Raw genomic sequence first — 12,758 nt, 5'->3', positions numbered from 1 at the left:
GTTGCAAAATCGTTTCTCGAGAGTTCACTGTCTACCACTTTAATTGCCTTAATTATTATTTTCCGCATAACAAAGTCACATTACACTCAACGGTCACTCGTTCCAGAACAGAAGCTGCTTCCAGTGGTAGCGTGGCCGAGCGGTCTAAGGCGCTGGATCCAGGTTCCAGTCTCTTCGGAGGCGTGGGTTCAAATCCCACCGCTGCCAGAATTTTCCCTGCGTAACACTTGCATTCTGTCAGCACAAGCATGGGCACCTGTTTCACAATGGGGCCATTTTGGTGTGGAAAAGTAGTTGGACTGTGAGCGGTGCCTTTCGTTTGTTGGCAAATGGCAATACCATCGAAGAGTTTGATGTCACCACTTGAAAATTGAAGGCCAGTTGAGCATGCTTTTTGCACGCTGGCCGCATTTGTGTGGATAAAAAGTAAATGTCAGAAGTGGGATTGGAAACCACGCCGCTAGAAGTGGGCTTGGCACCCACGTCCCAGAATACACCAACCTTTGGTAAGGTAAGGGTTACAGTCTTTGAGTTTGGCACCTTAAACCACTCGGCTATTTTGATAATGAACCGACTGTAACTGCAGAAAAGCGTGCTCCAATTCTGCACATTTACTGAGTTGCATCACAATCCTTCCTCCTGTGCAATCACACAACACGTACATTGTTACGACATCACTTAACAGGCAGCGCCAGTCATTAAGTTTATCATGCCTGCAATGCAACCAACACACGTATTTCTCACAACAGCTCGCATTTTGCCAGCTATCGGGTAAAATTTTCTGCAGTGTGTTGGCGCCTTTCATGTCCCAAAACGCTTTACAGCCAATGAAGTATTTTTAAAGTGAGTCACTGTTGTAATGTGGGAAATGGCGCAGCCAGGATGCACACAGCACGATCCCACAAACAGCAATGTGTTCATGACCAGATAATCTGTTTTTGTCAGTGATGTTGATATAGGAATAAATATTGAATGAATGTTGTAACTGGTTTGTCCCAACATGCACCTAATTTCTGTTGTTGCCCTGTGGATACGTAGGTTCCTGTGACCGGTATGTTGCAAAATCGTTTCTCGAGAGTTCACTGTCTACCACTTTAATTGCCTTAATTATTATTTTCCGCATAACAAAGTCACATTACACTCAACGGTCACTCGTTCCAGAACAGAAGCAGCTTCCAGTGGTAGCGTGGCCGAGCGGTCTAAGGCGCTGGATCCAGGTTCCAGTCTCTTCGGAGGCGTGGGTTCAAATCCCACTGCTGCCAGAATTTTCCCTGCGTAACACTTGCATTCTGTCAGCACAAGCATGGGCACCTGTTTCACAATGGGGCCATTTTGGTGTGGAAAAGTAGTTGGACTGTGAGCGGTGCCTTTCGTTTGTTGGCAAATGGCAATACCATCGAAGAGTTTGATGTCACCACTTGAAAATTGAAGGCCAGTTGAGCATGCTTTTTGCACGCTGGCCGCATTTGTGTGGATAAAAAGTAAATGTCAGAAGTGGGATTGGAAACCACGCCGCTAGAAGTGGGCTTGGCACCCACGTCCCAGAATACACCAACCTTTGGTAAGGTAAGGGTTACAGTCTTTGAGTTTGGCACCTTAAACCACTCGGCCACCCTGACAATGAACCGACTGTAACTGCAGAAAAGCGTGCTCCAATTCTGCACATTTACTGAGTTGCATCACAATCCTTCCTCCTGTGAAATCACACAACACGTACATTGTTACGACATCACTTAACAGGCAGCGCCAGTCATTAAGTTTATCATGCCTGCAATGCAACCAACACACGTATTTCTCACAACAGCTCGCATTTTGCCAGCTATCGGGTAAAATTTTCTGCAGTGTGTTGGCGCCTTTCATGTCCCAAAACGCTTTACAGCCAATGAAGTATTTTTAAAGTGAGTCACTGTTGTAATGTGGGAAATGGCGCAGCCAGGATGCACACAGCACGATCCCACAAACAGCAATGTGTTCATGACCAGATAATCTGTTTTTGTCAGTGATGTTGATATAGGAATAAATATTGAATTAATGTTGTAACTGGTTTGTCCCAACATGCACCTAATTTCTGTTGTTGCCCTGTGGATACGTAGGTTCCTGTGACCGGTATGTTGCAAAATCGTTTCTCGAGAGTTCACTGTCTACCACTTTAATTGCCTTAATTATTATTTTCCGCATAACAAAGTCACATTACACTCAACGGTCACTCGTTCCAGAACAGAAGCTGCTTCCAGTGGTAGCGTGGCCGAGCGGTCTAAGGCGCTGGATCCAGGTTCCAGTCTCTTCGGAGGCGTGGGTTCAAATCCCACCGCTGCCAGAATTTTCCCTGCGTAACACTTGCATTCTGTCAGCACAAGCATGGGCACCTGTTTCACAATGGGGCCATTTTGGTGTGGAAAAGTAGTTGGACTGTGAGCGGTGCCTTTCGTTTGTTGGCAAATGGCAATACCATCGAAGAGTTTGATGTCACCACTTGAAAATTGAAGGCCAGTTGAGCATGCTTTTTGCACGCTGGCCGCATTTGTGTGGATAAAAAGTAAATGTCAGAAGTGGGATTGGAAACCACGCCGCTAGAAGTGGGCTTGGCACCCACGTCCCAGAATACACCAACCTTTGGTAAGGTAAGGGTTACAGTCTTTGAGTTTGGCACCTTAAACCACTCGGCTATTTTGATAATGAACCGACTGTAACTGCAGAAAAGCGTACTCCAATTCTGCACATTTACTGAGTTGCATCACAATCCTTCCTCCTGTGCAATCACACAACACGTACATTGTTACGACATCACTTAACAGGCAGCGCCAGTCATTAAGTTTATCATGCCTGCAATGCAACCAACACACGTATTTCTCACAACAGCTCGCATTTTGCCAGCTATCGGGTAAAATTTTCTGCAGTGTGTTGGCGCCTTTCATGTCCCAAAACGCTTTACAGCCAATGAAGTATTTTTAAAGTGAGTCACTGTTGTAATGTGGGAAATGGCGCAGCCAGTATGCACACAGCACGATCCCACAAACAGCAATGTGTTCATGACCAGATAATCTGTTTTTGTCAGTGATGTTGATATAGGAATAAATATTGAATGAATGTTGTAACTGGTTTGTCCCAACATGCACCTAATTTCTGTTGTTGCCCTGTGGATACGTAGGTTCCTGTGACCGGTATGTTGCAAAATCGTTTCTCGAGAGTTCACTGTCTACCACTTTAATTGCCTTAATTATTATTTTCCGCATAACAAAGTCACATTACACTCAACGGTCACTCGTTCCAGAACAGAAGCTGCTTCCAGTGGTAGCGTGGCCGAGCGGTCTAAGGCGCTGGATCCAGGTTCCAGTCTCTTCGGAGGCGTGGGTTCAAATCCCACTGCTGCCAGAATTTTCCCTGCGTAACACTTGCATTCTGTCAGCACAAGCATGGGCACCTGTTTCACAATGGGGCCATTTTGGTGTGGAAAAGTAGTTGGACTGTGAGCGGTGCCTTTCGTTTGTTGGCAAATGGCAATACCATCGAAGAGTTTGATGTCACCACTTGAAAATTGAAGGCCAGTTGAGCATGCTTTTTGCACGCTGGCCGCATTTGTGTGGATAAAAAGTAAATGTCAGAAGTGGGATTGGAAACCACGCCGCTAGAAGTGGGCTTGGCACCCACGTCCCAGAATACACCAACCTTTGGTAAGGTAAGGGTTACAGTCTTTGAGTTTGGCACCTTAAACCACTCGGCCACCCTGACAATGAACCGACTGTAACTGCAGAAAAGCGTGCTCCAATTCTGCACATTTACTGAGTTGCATCACAATCCTTCCTCCTGTGAAATCACACAACACGTACATTGTTACGACATCACTTAACAGGCAGCGCCAGTCATTAAGTTTATCATGCCTGCAATGCAACCAACACACGTATTTCTCACAACAGCTCGCATTTTGCCAGCTATCGGGTAAAATTTTCTGCAGTGTGTTGGCGCCTTTCATGTCCCAAAACGCTTTACAGCCAATGAAGTATTTTTAAAGTGAGTCACTGTTGTAATGTGGGAAATGGCGCAGCCAGGATGCACACAGCACGATCCCACAAACAGCAATGTGTTCATGACCAGATAATCTGTTTTTGTCAGTGATGTTGATATAGGAATAAATATTGAATTAATGTTGTAACTGGTTTGTCCCAACATGCACCTAATTTCTGTTGTTGCCCTGTGGATACGTAGGTTCCTGTGACCGGTATGTTGCAAAATCGTTTCTCGAGAGTTCACTGTCTACCACTTTAATTGCCTTAATTATTATTTTCCGCATAACAAAGTCACATTACACTCAACGGTCACTCGTTCCAGAACAGAAGCTGCTTCCAGTGGTAGCGTGGCCGAGCGGTCTAAGGCGCTGGATCCAGGTTCCAGTCTCTTCGGAGGCGTGGGTTCAAATCCCACCGCTGCCAGAATTTTCCCTGCGTAACACTTGCATTCTGTCAGCACAAGCATGGGCACCTGTTTCACAATGGGGCCATTTTGGTGTGGAAAAGTAGTTGGACTGTGAGCGGTGCCTTTCGTTTGTTGGCAAATGGCAATACCATCGAAGAGTTTGATGTCACCACTTGAAAATTGAAGGCCAGTTGAGCATGCTTTTTGCACGCTGGCCGCATTTGTGTGGATAAAAAGTAAATGTCAGAAGTGGGATTGGAAACCACGCCGCTAGAAGTGGGCTTGGCACCCACGTCCCAGAATACACCAACCTTTGGTAAGGTAAGGGTTACAGTCTTTGAGTTTGGCACCTTAAACCACTCGGCTATTTTGATAATGAACCGACTGTAACTGCAGAAAAGCGTACTCCAATTCTGCACATTTACTGAGTTGCATCACAATCCTTCCTCCTGTGCAATCACACAACACGTACATTGTTACGACATCACTTAACAGGCAGCGCCAGTCATTAAGTTTATCATGCCTGCAATGCAACCAACACACGTATTTCTCACAACAGCTCGCATTTTGCCAGCTATCGGGTAAAATTTTCTGCAGTGTGTTGGCGCCTTTCATGTCCCAAAACGCTTTACAGCCAATGAAGTATTTTTAAAGTGAGTCACTGTTGTAATGTGGGAAATGGCGCAGCCAGTATGCACACAGCACGATCCCACAAACAGCAATGTGTTCATGACCAGATAATCTGTTTTTGTCAGTGATGTTGATATAGGAATAAATATTGAATGAATGTTGTAACTGGTTTGTCCCAACATGCACCTAATTTCTGTTGTTGCCCTGTGGATACGTAGGTTCCTGTGACCGGTATGTTGCAAAATCGTTTCTCGAGAGTTCACTGTCTACCACTTTAATTGCCTTAATTATTATTTTCCGCATAACAAAGTCACATTACACTCAACGGTCACTCGTTCCAGAACAGAAGCTGCTTCCAGTGGTAGCGTGGCCGAGCGGTCTAAGGCGCTGGATCCAGGTTCCAGTCTCTTCGGAGGCGTGGGTTCAAATCCCACTGCTGCCAGAATTTTCCCTGCGTAACACTTGCATTCTGTCAGCACAAGCATGGGCACCTGTTTCACAATGGGGCCATTTTGGTGTGGAAAAGTAGTTGGACTGTGAGCGGTGCCTTTCGTTTGTTGGCAAATGGCAATACCATCGAAGAGTTTGATGTCACCACTTGAAAATTGAAGGCCAGTTGAGCATGCTTTTTGCACGCTGGCCGCATTTGTGTGGATAAAAAGTAAATGTCAGAAGTGGGATTGGAAACCACGCCGCTAGAAGTGGGCTTGGCACCCACGTCCCAGAATACACCAACCTTTGGTAAGGTAAGGGTTACAGTCTTTGAGTTTGGCACCTTAAACCACTCGGCCACCCTGACAATGAACCGACTGTAACTGCAGAAAAGCGTGCTCCAATTCTGCACATTTACTGAGTTGCATCACAATCCTTCCTCCTGTGAAATCACACAACACGTACATTGTTACGACATCACTTAACAGGCAGCGCCAGTCATTAAGTTTATCATGCCTGCAATGCAACCAACACACGTATTTCTCACAACAGCTCGCATTTTGCCAGCTATCGGGTAAAATTTTCTGCAGTGTGTTGGCGCCTTTCATGTCCCAAAACGCTTTACAGCCAATGAAGTATTTTTAAAGTGAGTCACTGTTGTAATGTGGGAAATGGCGCAGCCAGGATGCACACAGCACGATCCCACAAACAGCAATGTGTTCATGACCAGATAATCTGTTTTTGTCAGTGATGTTGATATAGGAATAAATATTGAATTAATGTTGTAACTGGTTTGTCCCAACATGCACCTAATTTCTGTTGTTGCCCTGTGGATACGTAGGTTCCTGTGACCGGTATGTTGCAAAATCGTTTCTCGAGAGTTCACTGTCTACCACTTTAATTGCCTTAATTATTATTTTCCGCATAACAAAGTCACATTACACTCAACGGTCACTCGTTCCAGAACAGAAGCTGCTTCCAGTGGTAGCGTGGCCGAGCGGTCTAAGGCGCTGGATCCAGGTTCCAGTCTCTTCGGAGGCGTGGGTTCAAATCCCACCGCTGCCAGAATTTTCCCTGCGTAACACTTGCATTCTGTCAGCACAAGCATGGGCACCTGTTTCACAATGGGGCCATTTTGGTGTGGAAAAGTAGTTGGACTGTGAGCGGTGCCTTTCGTTTGTTGGCAAATGGCAATACCATCGAAGAGTTTGATGTCACCACTTGAAAATTGAAGGCCAGTTGAGCATGCTTTTTGCACGCTGGCCGCATTTGTGTGGATAAAAAGTAAATGTCAGAAGTGGGATTGGAAACCACGCCGCTAGAAGTGGGCTTGGCACCCACGTCCCAGAATACACCAACCTTTGGTAAGGTAAGGGTTACAGTCTTTGAGTTTGGCACCTTAAACCACTCGGCTATTTTGATAATGAACCGACTGTAACTGCAGAAAAGCGTACTCCAATTCTGCACATTTACTGAGTTGCATCACAATCCTTCCTCCTGTGCAATCACACAACACGTACATTGTTACGACATCACTTAACAGGCAGCGCCAGTCATTAAGTTTATCATGCCTGCAATGCAACCAACACACGTATTTCTCACAACAGCTCGCATTTTGCCAGCTATCGGGTAAAATTTTCTGCAGTGTGTTGGCGCCTTTCATGTCCCAAAACGCTTTACAGCCAATGAAGTATTTTTAAAGTGAGTCACTGTTGTAATGTGGGAAATGGCGCAGCCAGTATGCACACAGCACGATCCCACAAACAGCAATGTGTTCATGACCAGATAATCTGTTTTTGTCAGTGATGTTGATATAGGAATAAATATTGAATGAATGTTGTAACTGGTTTGTCCCAACATGCACCTAATTTCTGTTGTTGCCCTGTGGATACGTAGGTTCCTGTGACCGGTATGTTGCAAAATCGTTTCTCGAGAGTTCACTGTCTACCACTTTAATTGCCTTAATTATTATTTTCCGCATAACAAAGTCACATTACACTCAACGGTCACTCGTTCCAGAACAGAAGCTGCTTCCAGTGGTAGCGTGGCCGAGCGGTCTAAGGCGCTGGATCCAGGTTCCAGTCTCTTCGGAGGCGTGGGTTCAAATCCCACTGCTGCCAGAATTTTCCCTGCGTAACACTTGCATTCTGTCAGCACAAGCATGGGCACCTGTTTCACAATGGGGCCATTTTGGTGTGGAAAAGTAGTTGGACTGTGAGCGGTGCCTTTCGTTTGTTGGCAAATGGCAATACCATCGAAGAGTTTGATGTCACCACTTGAAAATTGAAGGCCAGTTGAGCATGCTTTTTGCACGCTGGCCGCATTTGTGTGGATAAAAAGTAAATGTCAGAAGTGGGATTGGAAACCACGCCGCTAGAAGTGGGCTTGGCACCCACGTCCCAGAATACACCAACCTTTGGTAAGGTAAGGGTTACAGTCTTTGAGTTTGGCACCTTAAACCACTCGGCCACCCTGACAATGAACCGACTGTAACTGCAGAAAAGCGTGCTCCAATTCTGCACATTTACTGAGTTGCATCACAATCCTTCCTCCTGTGAAATCACACAACACGTACATTGTTACGACATCACTTAACAGGCAGCGCCAGTCATTAAGTTTATCATGCCTGCAATGCAACCAACACACGTATTTCTCACAACAGCTCGCATTTTGCCAGCTATCGGGTAAAATTTTCTGCAGTGTGTTGGCGCCTTTCATGTCCCAAAACGCTTTACAGCCAATGAAGTATTTTTAAAGTGAGTCACTGTTGTAATGTGGGAAATGGCGCAGCCAGGATGCACACAGCACGATCCCACAAACAGCAATGTGTTCATGACCAGATAATCTGTTTTTGTCAGTGATGTTGATATAGGAATAAATATTGAATGAATGTTGTAACTGGTTTGTCCCAACATGCACCTAATTTCTGTTGTTGCCCTGTGGATACGTAGGTTCCTGTGACCGGTATGTTGCAAAATCGTTTCTCGAGAGTTCACTGTCTACCACTTTAATTGCCTTAATTATTATTTTCCGCATAACAAAGTCACATTACACTCAACGGTCACTCGTTCCAGAACAGAAGCTGCTTCCAGTGGTAGCGTGGCCGAGCGGTCTAAGGCGCTGGATCCAGGTTCCAGTCTCTTCGGAGGCGTGGGTTCAAATCCCACCGCTGCCAGAATTTTCCCTGCGTAACACTTGCATTCTGTCAGCACAAGCATGGGCACCTGTTTCACAATGGGGCCATTTTGGTGTGGAAAAGTAGTTGGACTGTGAGCGGTGCCTTTCGTTTGTTGGCAAATGGCAATACCATCGAAGAGTTTGATGTCACCACTTGAAAATTGAAGGCCAGTTGAGCATGCTTTTTGCACGCTGGCCGCATTTGTGTGGATAAAAAGTAAATGTCAGAAGTGGGATTGGAAACCACGCCGCTAGAAGTGGGCTTGGCACCCACGTCCCAGAATACACCAACCTTTGGTAAGGTAAGGGTTACAGTCTTTGAGTTTGGCACCTTAAACCACTCGGCTATTTTGATAATGAACCGACTGTAACTGCAGAAAAGCGTACTCCAATTCTGCACATTTACTGAGTTGCATCACAATCCTTCCTCCTGTGCAATCACACAACACGTACATTGTTACGACATCACTTAACAGGCAGCGCCAGTCATTAAGTTTATCATGCCTGCAATGCAACCAACACACGTATTTCTCACAACAGCTCGCATTTTGCCAGCTATCGGGTAAAATTTTCTGCAGTGTGTTGGCGCCTTTCATGTCCCAAAACGCTTTACAGCCAATGAAGTATTTTTAAAGTGAGTCACTGTTGTAATGTGGGAAATGGCGCAGCCAGTATGCACACAGCACGATCCCACAAACAGCAATGTGTTCATGACCAGATAATCTGTTTTTGTCAGTGATGTTGATATAGGAATAAATATTGAATGAATGTTGTAACTGGTTTGTCCCAACATGCACCTAATTTCTGTTGTTGCCCTGTGGATACGTAGGTTCCTGTGACCGGTATGTTGCAAAATCGTTTCTCGAGAGTTCACTGTCTACCACTTTAATTGCCTTAATTATTATTTTCCGCATAACAAAGTCACATTACACTCAACGGTCACTCGTTCCAGAACAGAAGCTGCTTCCAGTGGTAGCGTGGCCGAGCGGTCTAAGGCGCTGGATCCAGGTTCCAGTCTCTTCGGAGGCGTGGGTTCAAATCCCACTGCTGCCAGAATTTTCCCTGCGTAACACTTGCATTCTGTCAGCACAAGCATGGGCACCTGTTTCACAATGGGGCCATTTTGGTGTGGAAAAGTAGTTGGACTGTGAGCGGTGCCTTTCGTTTGTTGGCAAATGGCAATACCATCGAAGAGTTTGATGTCACCACTTGAAAATTGAAGGCCAGTTGAGCATGCTTTTTGCACGCTGGCCGCATTTGTGTGGATAAAAAGTAAATGTCAGAAGTGGGATTGGAAACCACGCCGCTAGAAGTGGGCTTGGCACCCACGTCCCAGAATACACCAACCTTTGGTAAGGTAAGGGTTACAGTCTTTGAGTTTGGCACCTTAAACCACTCGGCCACCCTGACAATGAACCGACTGTAACTGCAGAAAAGCGTGCTCCAATTCTGCACATTTACTGAGTTGCATCACAATCCTTCCTCCTGTGAAATCACACAACACGTACATTGTTACGACATCACTTAACAGGCAGCGCCAGTCATTAAGTTTATCATGCCTGCAATGCAACCAACACACGTATTTCTCACAACAGCTCGCATTTTGCCAGCTATCGGGTAAAATTTTCTGCAGTGTGTTGGCGCCTTTCATGTCCCAAAACGCTTTACAGCCAATGAAGTATTTTTAAAGTGAGTCACTGTTGTAATGTGGGAAATGGCGCAGCCAGGATGCACACAGCACGATCCCACAAACAGCAATGTGTTCATGACCAGATAATCTGTTTTTGTCAGTGATGTTGATATAGGAATAAATATTGAATTAATGTTGTAACTGGTTTGTCCCAACATGCACCTAATTTCTGTTGTTGCCCTGTGGATACGTAGGTTCCTGTGACCGGTATGTTGCAAAATCGTTTCTCGAGAGTTCACTGTCTACCACTTTAATTGCCTTAATTATTATTTTCCGCATAACAAAGTCACATTACACTCAACGGTCACTCGTTCCAGAACAGAAGCTGCTTCCAGTGGTAGCGTGGCCGAGCGGTCTAAGGCGCTGGATCCAGGTTCCAGTCTCTTCGGAGGCGTGGGTTCAAATCCCACCGCTGCCAGAATTTTCCCTGCGTAACACTTGCATTCTGTCAGCACAAGCATGGGCACCTGTTTCACAATGGGGCCATTTTGGTGTGGAAAAGTAGTTGGACTGTGAGCGGTGCCTTTCGTTTGTTGGCAAATGGCAATACCATCGAAGAGTTTGATGTCACCACTTGAAAATTGAAGGCCAGTTGAGCATGCTTTTTGCACGCTGGCCGCATTTGTGTGGATAAAAAGTAAATGTCAGAAGTGGGATTGGAAACCACGCCGCTAGAAGTGGGCTTGGCACCCACGTCCCAGAATACACCAACCTTTGGTAAGGTAAGGGTTACAGTCTTTGAGTTTGGCACCTTAAACCACTCGGCTATTTTGATAATGAACCGACTGTAACTGCAGAAAAGCGTACTCCAATTCTGCACATTTACTGAGTTGCATCACAATCCTTCCTCCTGTGCAATCACACAACACGTACATTGTTACGACATCACTTAACAGGCAGCGCCAGTCATTAAGTTTATCATGCCTGCAATGCAACCAACACACGTATTTCTCACAACAGCTCGCATTTTGCCAGCTATCGGGTAAAATTTTCTGCAGTGTGTTGGCGCCTTTCATGTCCCAAAACGCTTTACAGCCAATGAAGTATTTTTAAAGTGAGTCACTGTTGTAATGTGGGAAATGGCGCAGCCAGTATGCACACAGCACGATCCCACAAACAGCAATGTGTTCATGACCAGATAATCTGTTTTTGTCAGTGATGTTGATATAGGAATAAATATTGAATGAATGTTGTAACTGGTTTGTCCCAACATGCACCTAATTTCTGTTGTTGCCCTGTGGATACGTAGGTTCCTGTGACCGGTATGTTGCAAAATCGTTTCTCGAGAGTTCACTGTCTACCACTTTAATTGCCTTAATTATTATTTTCCGCATAACAAAGTCACATTACACTCAACGGTCACTCGTTCCAGAACAGAAGCTGCTTCCAGTGGTAGCGTGGCCGAGCGGTCTAAGGCGCTGGATCCAGGTTCCAGTCTCTTCGGAGGCGTGGGTTCAAATCCCACTGCTGCCAGAATTTTCCCTGCGTAACACTTGCATTCTGTCAGCACAAGCATGGGCACCTGTTTCACAATGGGGCCATTTTGGTGTGGAAAAGTAGTTGGACTGTGAGCGGTGCCTTTCGTTTGTTGGCAAATGGCAATACCATCGAAGAGTTTGATGTCACCACTTGAAAATTGAAGGCCAGTTGAGCATGCTTTTTGCACGCTGGCCGCATTTGTGTGGATAAAAAGTAAATGTCAGAAGTGGGATTGGAAACCACGCCGCTAGAAGTGGGCTTGGCACCCACGTCCCAGAATACACCAACCTTTGGTAAGGTAAGGGTTACAGTCTTTGAGTTTGGCACCTTAAACCACTCGGCCACCCTGACAATGAACCGACTGTAACTGCAGAAAAGCGTGCTCCAATTCTGCACATTTACTGAGTTGCATCACAATCCTTCCTCCTGTGAAATCACACAACACGTACATTGTTACGACATCACTTAACAGGCAGCGCCAGTCATTAAGTTTATCATGCCTGCAATGCAACCAACACACGTATTTCTCACAACAGCTCGCATTTTGCCAGCTATCGGGTAAAATTTTCTGCAGTGTGTTGGCGCCTTTCATGTCCCAAAACGCTTTACAGCCAATGAAGTATTTTTAAAGTGAGTCACTGTTGTAATGTGGGAAATGGCGCAGCCAGGATGCACACAGCACGATCCCACAAACAGCAATGTGTTCATGACCAGATAATCTGTTTTTGTCAGTGATGTTGATATAGGAATAAATATTGAATGAATGTTGTAACTGGTTTGTCCCAACATGCACCTAATTTCTGTTGTTGCCCTGTGGATACGTAGGTTCCTGTGACCGGTATGTTGCAAAATCGTTTCTCGAGAGTTCACTGTCTACCACTTTAATTGCCTTAATTATTATTTTCCGCATAACAAAGTCACATTACACTCAACGGTCACT

At 45.5% G+C, this 12,758-nt stretch overlaps 12 non-coding genes across 12 annotated transcripts; all 12 read left to right on the top strand.

The window, feature by feature from the left end:
- The first annotated feature begins 125 nt into the window (after positions 1–125).
- On the top strand, positions 126–207 carry trnal-cag (transfer RNA leucine (anticodon CAG)). Its single transcript has one exon. It is a non-coding gene; the product is annotated as a tRNA-Leu (tRNA).
- A 973-nt stretch (positions 208–1,180) lies between these two features.
- On the top strand, positions 1,181–1,262 carry trnal-cag (transfer RNA leucine (anticodon CAG)). The gene has a single exon. It is a non-coding gene; the product is annotated as a tRNA-Leu (tRNA).
- Positions 1,263–2,235: 973 nt separating this feature from the next.
- trnal-cag (transfer RNA leucine (anticodon CAG)) lies at positions 2,236–2,317 on the top strand. Its single transcript has one exon. It is a non-coding gene; the product is annotated as a tRNA-Leu (tRNA).
- Positions 2,318–3,290: 973 nt separating this feature from the next.
- Positions 3,291–3,372, top strand: trnal-cag (transfer RNA leucine (anticodon CAG)). The gene has a single exon. It is a non-coding gene; the product is annotated as a tRNA-Leu (tRNA).
- Positions 3,373–4,345: 973 nt separating this feature from the next.
- On the top strand, positions 4,346–4,427 carry trnal-cag (transfer RNA leucine (anticodon CAG)). The gene has a single exon. It is a non-coding gene; the product is annotated as a tRNA-Leu (tRNA).
- A 973-nt stretch (positions 4,428–5,400) lies between these two features.
- Positions 5,401–5,482, top strand: trnal-cag (transfer RNA leucine (anticodon CAG)). Its single transcript has one exon. It is a non-coding gene; the product is annotated as a tRNA-Leu (tRNA).
- Positions 5,483–6,455: 973 nt separating this feature from the next.
- Positions 6,456–6,537, top strand: trnal-cag (transfer RNA leucine (anticodon CAG)). The gene has a single exon. It is a non-coding gene; the product is annotated as a tRNA-Leu (tRNA).
- A 973-nt stretch (positions 6,538–7,510) lies between these two features.
- Positions 7,511–7,592, top strand: trnal-cag (transfer RNA leucine (anticodon CAG)). The gene has a single exon. It is a non-coding gene; the product is annotated as a tRNA-Leu (tRNA).
- A 973-nt stretch (positions 7,593–8,565) lies between these two features.
- Positions 8,566–8,647, top strand: trnal-cag (transfer RNA leucine (anticodon CAG)). The gene has a single exon. It is a non-coding gene; the product is annotated as a tRNA-Leu (tRNA).
- Positions 8,648–9,620: 973 nt separating this feature from the next.
- On the top strand, positions 9,621–9,702 carry trnal-cag (transfer RNA leucine (anticodon CAG)). Its single transcript has one exon. It is a non-coding gene; the product is annotated as a tRNA-Leu (tRNA).
- A 973-nt stretch (positions 9,703–10,675) lies between these two features.
- On the top strand, positions 10,676–10,757 carry trnal-cag (transfer RNA leucine (anticodon CAG)). Its single transcript has one exon. It is a non-coding gene; the product is annotated as a tRNA-Leu (tRNA).
- A 973-nt stretch (positions 10,758–11,730) lies between these two features.
- On the top strand, positions 11,731–11,812 carry trnal-cag (transfer RNA leucine (anticodon CAG)). The gene has a single exon. It is a non-coding gene; the product is annotated as a tRNA-Leu (tRNA).
- Positions 11,813–12,758: the final 946 nt, after the last annotated feature.

Source organism: Pristiophorus japonicus, chromosome 8, assembly GCF_044704955.1.
Source record: "Pristiophorus japonicus isolate sPriJap1 chromosome 8, sPriJap1.hap1, whole genome shotgun sequence".
Classification (NCBI taxonomy): domain Eukaryota; kingdom Metazoa; phylum Chordata; class Chondrichthyes; family Pristiophoridae; genus Pristiophorus; species Pristiophorus japonicus.
The sequence above is the reverse complement of the archived record's forward strand: the minus strand, read 5'-3'. Positions and strand labels throughout refer to the sequence as shown.